This window comes from Suricata suricatta, chromosome 10, assembly GCF_006229205.1.
Source record: "Suricata suricatta isolate VVHF042 chromosome 10, meerkat_22Aug2017_6uvM2_HiC, whole genome shotgun sequence".
Lineage (NCBI taxonomy): Eukaryota > Metazoa > Chordata > Mammalia > Carnivora > Herpestidae > Suricata > Suricata suricatta.
In genome coordinates, this window is record NC_043709.1 from 127,633,217 (window position 1) to 127,639,323 (window position 6,107).

General features: G+C 44.3%; 1 protein-coding gene across 10 annotated transcripts in view; it reads right to left on the reverse strand.

The window, feature by feature from the left end:
- Nucleotides 1-6,107, reverse strand: part of CELF2 (CUGBP Elav-like family member 2) — a 397,022-nt gene that overhangs the window by 22,349 nt on the left and 368,566 nt on the right. The window lies entirely within an intron of this gene.

The following is a 6,107-nucleotide window of genomic DNA, read 5'->3' on the forward strand; positions in this document are numbered from 1 at the left end:
CATCCCTTTGACACTGAACATGGCTTCTGTAAACATGTCACGTGTCTCACATTTGTAAACACTTGCACAGCTTCCCACCCGCTGACCGTTTGCATGGACGTCGCTTGGCTCTGTCCTGTGACGAGGCCGAAACGGAACTGCACTCTGACTGGGGCCGGAAGCCGCACCTGGTCCTTCCCTCGCTGTGCGACCTCGGATGGCCAGGAACTTCCTCCCCCTCTGGATGTTCCTGCTCAGCAGGCGCTCATCCTCGCTCTGCCCTCTGAAACCACACACACAGCACAGCCTGGAAAGCACTTGCTTGGGACCCCGTGGGATGAGGGCAGATTAAAGGCCTAAAAAAATGCATTTCCCACCTTGTCACATTTCTGTCCAGATAAGGCTGTTAGCTTCTCACACGTCACACCGCGTGTTCCTCTTTTTAAAAGAAACTGATGTGTAATCTAGTGTCTTCAGTCCTTTTGTGTTATGAAACTTTTCACACACACACACACACACACACACACACACACACGAGCAAAGCATGACAAACTCCCGTAAACTCATGTCCACAGTCTAGGATATTTGAGAAGTAATTTAATCTCTGATGTTTGGGTAAATTTTAAAAAATGTTTTGTTTTTGAGAGAAACAGAGTACAAGCAGGGGAGGGGCAGAGAGAGAGAGGGAGACACAGGATCAGAAGCAGGCTCCAGGCTCTGAGCTGTCAGCACAGAGCCTGATGCGGGGCTTGAACGTGTGAACCATGAGATCGTGACCTGAGCTGAAGTCGGACGCTTAACCGACTGAGCCGCCCAGGCCCCTTCTCACTATTTTAGAGCAAATTTCAGACCTTCTGTTGTCTCCCTGCCTACATACTTCAGTGTGCACCTCTCAAAATTGTGGACATTTTCTTTAAAACCTCACAACTAGTGTTACACCTCACAAAAATAACAGCAGTTCTTGGTTTCCTTATATAATAATACCTTGTTTAGGGCTTTTTCATCTGTGTACATAAGTACGATTCACATTTATTTTTCCTTCTTGTGCTGTCTTTAGCTTTGCTAATAAGCTTTTACTAACCTCATCAAATGACTCAGGCAGTGTCTTTATTTTTTCATTTGCTGGGATAAATTTTAAAAGATTGCCATTATTTCTAACTTAAATGTTTAGTAGACTACACCAGTAAAAACGATCTGGACTTGATACTTCTTCATGGGATGGTTACATTTCTTTAATAAATAAGACTTCAACTTTTCTTTCTCTCCTCTAATCAGTTTTATTATTTGTATATTTAGGTTTTCAAATTTATATTGGCAAGAATTATTCATAGTATGCTCTTAATTTTTAAAATCAAGAACATTTACAATTAAGTCCTATTTCTTTGTCTGCTTGAGCTGTCCGTTATCAAGAAAAGCTGTGAAAATCTCCCACTGTGGTAACATCAAGTTCTCCAGGTAAATATGGACATTTTAGGGAACACATCCTGATGCTATGTTACTACTTGTGCAGATGTTTGTAAATTACTGTATTGGGCAGTGCAATCAACTTTTTGTGGGTGATCATATTTCTAGTTTTTCTCGAAGTCTGTTTTGTATGATGTTAAAAAATAAAAGCCTTAGATTTTTTTGGTTATTTGTATGATGTGTATTTTACCATCGTTTTGCTTTTTTATCTGTTACTATTTCAGCTCTCTCTCTTATAATCAATAAATATACAGGTTTTAAAAGCTACAGTCTAATAATCTAATAGTCTTAGTAGAAACATTTAAATTTTGTTATATGTCCTGCCTGTATTTTTTCCTCTTCTTTCTTGCTTTCCTTTATGACTATTTTTTTTTCACATTCCATTTCCCCCTCTCCTACTTTGGAGGTAATGTATATGATTTCTATTCTTTTATACATTACCATAACAATTTAACAGTCAAACGTAACTTATGAAAATCAAAGGTAATCGTTACCTTTATTTCCTGCTGGAACATTTGCCAGAATGTTTCTCTATCTGTGACTTTTACGGACAATTTCTAGAGATGTTAAGTGGTTGACTTTTACAGTTTTCACCAGTAACAGTGGTTTCCCGGGGGGAAAGGGCCACAGATGCCCTCACATTACCATTCTAGAAGTACTTGCCTGCTGTCACCCACAATAGTGTCAAAGTCCTGCAGGCTTTGTTACTGGCTTCGAAACAGAACACACGGGAGGGATGGTTTTCACCCCGTCCTCGGCGGCACAAGAGTGTGCGCCACGTGGAGACAGACATGGGGTTTCAGAGTCCATGTCCGGGGGCAGGAGTCCCGGCAGGACGACCTCTGCTCTGGTACTTTCTTGGTCTGGGTGACCAGAGAGACCCTAAATGGGGGGGTGGGGGTGGGCACCAAAAAACTAAACAGCTCTAGGAGATATTTTAAAGAACATTGTTAATCACATCAACGGTAATAATGTAAGACCGACTACTACAAGGTGCTGAGTAAATTAACTGTCAATGTAGAATATGCAACAAAAACGTAGTTCAGAAACTAGGACAAAATAAGTAAGTAACTGTCACATAAAAGCGAAGACTTTTTTTACGAGCAGACCCTCAGTAAATGTTCTGTTGGATGGGATTCAAATTAAAGGAGAAATGATCCCAGATGAAAGAAGGAATAAGAAAGCAAAGGAAGTAGTAAATGCGCAGGCAGATTTGAGTAAGTGCTGTTTACACACAGTCACAGCGTACGAGGGTGAAACACACTGAAGCTGGACTGAAATACACAAGGTGAACACGCCACACGTGGGCTGGAAGAGAGGCTCTGCCCCTAGCAGAGAAAAGAGCAGAAAAAATATTCAGAGGCACCAGGACTGAAAAATTCCTAAACGCCACAAAAAGCATTTGCATCAACAAAGCCAAGAAGGTCAACAAATCCTACAGGCAGGATAATAGAAGGAGATCCACACCCAGACATGTGATAGTAAAAATCCTGAAAGCCCAAGATGAAGACAAGAAAAATCCTGCAAGCAGAGAGTGGAGCGGACCACGTGCGTCATGTAGACGGGGCCCCAAGAAGATGAATATCCGTCTTCTCAGCAGAAAGCGGGCCAGAGGTGGGGTGGCACACCGCAAGTGCTGAACAGAACAAAACACTATGAACTAGGAATTTTATATCCAGCAGAACCACCTTCTGTAAACGAATAAAGAACATTCCTAGATGAACAAAAATTGGTTGCCAGCAGTCACTGTATTATAAGAAATGCTAAAGCAAGTTCTTCAGGCTGAAAGCAAATGACCTAAGACAATAATTCAAATCCCTACACACACACACACACACACACACACACACACACACACAACACCAATGTGGATCCTTTTAAAAAGACTGTATACTTCCATTTTTTCTTCTCTTAATTGATTAAAAAATCAACTGCCTAAAGCAGTATGTATATAACTGTAGTGTTGGGCCTCTAACATACAGAAATCTAGTTATTATCTGAAACACAAAGGAAGGGGTAGGGGACAAAGTTGTACTGCAGTGAGGAAATGATACCAGACAGGAACCACAAGAAGAGATGAAGAGAACCAGAAATGATCAACCAGGAGGTTACAAACAAACTCTACAGATTCTTGGTTCACTTAAAAATATAAAATAATAACTATACATTGTTAAGTGTACAACATATATAAACATAATATGTACATAAATAGTAGTAAAAGGGGAGAAGAGAAAGTTATAAATAGGAGGCATGTTTCTGTATTTCATTGGTATTAGGTTAGTACATACCTGAAGAAGGTTCTGATAAGACAGGATATGTATTACAAACCCTAGAGCATCCACTAAGGAAATAAAATTTAAAAATATGGAGGAAAATCACTGAAGAAATTAAAACATTACACTAGAAAACATTCACTTAATGCAAAATAACACCATAGAGAAACAAACAAAAACAACTGAAACACACAAAACGAAAAGTAAAATGTCACACACAAATGCAACCTGACAGTAACATTAAATGTGAATGAACTAAACAATCCAATCAAAAGGCAGAGATTGTTAGACTGGCTTGAAAACATTAGAAAACAAAACCTAGCTCTGTCTGTGTTGCTTACAGGAGGCACACTTCAGATTCCAGACACAGATAGGGTCAAAGTAAGGATGGCAAGATACATACCATACAAACAACAAACCACACACTGAAACGAGACAGAAGAGTTTTGCAACACTTTGAGAGAGGAAAAGGAAACCGGGTCAACTGCTTGCATTGCAAAGGACCTTGATGCACTTGTATGGACACCTGTGTCTCTGTCCTGCTGAACCACAGCTGGTACGAGAAGGCCCGTACCAGAGTGCACTGTCCGAGAACGCTCACGGTATTCAGCACTCTTTTTCTTTATGCCCTAACTCATCATTGAGATTTTTGAGAAAAGAAGGGGCTAGAAAGGAACAGCGTGGGGAGGAGAGATGTTCCTCAGACAGCGCAGGAAATGATGGAGATGTGGAAGGGAAGCGGACTTGGGGTAAGGTGTGTGGGGCAGTCAGCTAAGTAACTGGGTCAGAATGTTCTCTCCTTCACCTGAGAGACACAGGCTACTGTTACCAGATAGGCCTCGACTTTCACACCAGCGAGGAAGCAGGGGTGTCAAAGCACTGAGGTCAGTGACCCGGAAAGTGCCCGTCAGTTAGGGACACTGGTGCAAGCCTAGGAAGACTTACGACACCAGTTGCCATGCTCCTGAGGAGTATTCACTCTAAGTGCTGGAGAGGAAATACATGACGGGGCCTAATTACCTCATTCTCTACAACGTAGACTTTCCAGACCCTGTTTATAGCACAGACCTCGTTAGTCTCTTAACTCCTTTCTGCTGCTCCATGGCTGGCCGCCCTGCATCGTCTCTGGTGGCAGGATGGGCCATGCAAGTCGGGTTAGCATGGGCGCCCCCGAGGACAGGAGACAGTTTCCACCTGGCCCCATGCACCCCACAAAGTGACACTACTGCTGTGAGTAACACGTCATTACAAGCTCATCACCCCCATTTACAGACAGAAAGCCAGGGTCAAAATGGGGCTGTAGCTGAGACCGAGTGCCCTGGACTCAAACCTTCCTCTTCTCCACAAGCTTCCAGTTCACCATTTTTCAATGTGAGAAAACAACACCCAACTTACAAGGCTGTGAAGACTGAGTGAGGTGATCTATGTAATGAACGTGCAGAGCAGTGCCGTCTGGGGGACTTGAGACCACTGTCCAGTCCTGGGTCCACACGGAACGGAGGGGACCAGCCTACACGGGAGGCGTCTTATAAAACAACAAGAAAGGAGGTAAGCTTCTCTCCACTGCCCACCTACCCAGCTTGAGCTCCTGACGACTGGACGGCCGCTGGCCCGGTCCTGCGGGACAACTCTCGTCCTCACCGCCAGTCACGGAGAAGAGCCTGTTTCTGCTCACCCAGGGAAACCCACCGCGGCCACCAGCAGACTTGCCCGTCACCTACTCCAAGCTGGAGCTTCGCAGGTGGCAAGAGGGGCAGGAGTCAGGCGACATCAGAACGGCTGACCTCATGCTTCGTGGGCGATCTCTCACACCCTCCATGTCTCTAAGACGGGCCTGAGGAAGAGGTGGGTGAAAGCCATTCTCTCTGCCTTGTGGGGGTGTTGGGAGCTGCTGAGTTTTGGCCGCCTCAGGCAAGGACATATCGCTCTCCAGGGAGCGACCAAAAAAACAAGATTTACATCTGGAGGCTAGGAGAGTGCATTTCTTGGTCCAGGATTCGGAGACAGTCAGACTGGGCCAGATGAGAAAAGGCAAAATGAACAAAATATCAACCGCATTCGGGCCTATGCAGCGCTAATCTTCCCCGGCCCAGTGTTGCAGACGCAAGTCTGGGCTCTCCTTTTGATGCTGTGTTTGGAGTTTCAGTTTCGGTTTCCCCTTTTTCTAATAATCATTTGACTCTGTTACCTGGCAACCAACCTGGGTCAGTTTCCTGCCCCAAATCCTATATAGGTGTGGATTATTTTCTTAATAAGGGGGGGCTTGATCAGAAACGCTTGTCTTGCCTCACTCTCTGTGCTCCCCTTCCTGCCCTACTCTCTCTCCCTCCCTCAGGAATGGACCCGCAAGGATTTACCGCCCCGCTGGCCAGGGCGGGACCGGACAGTGGG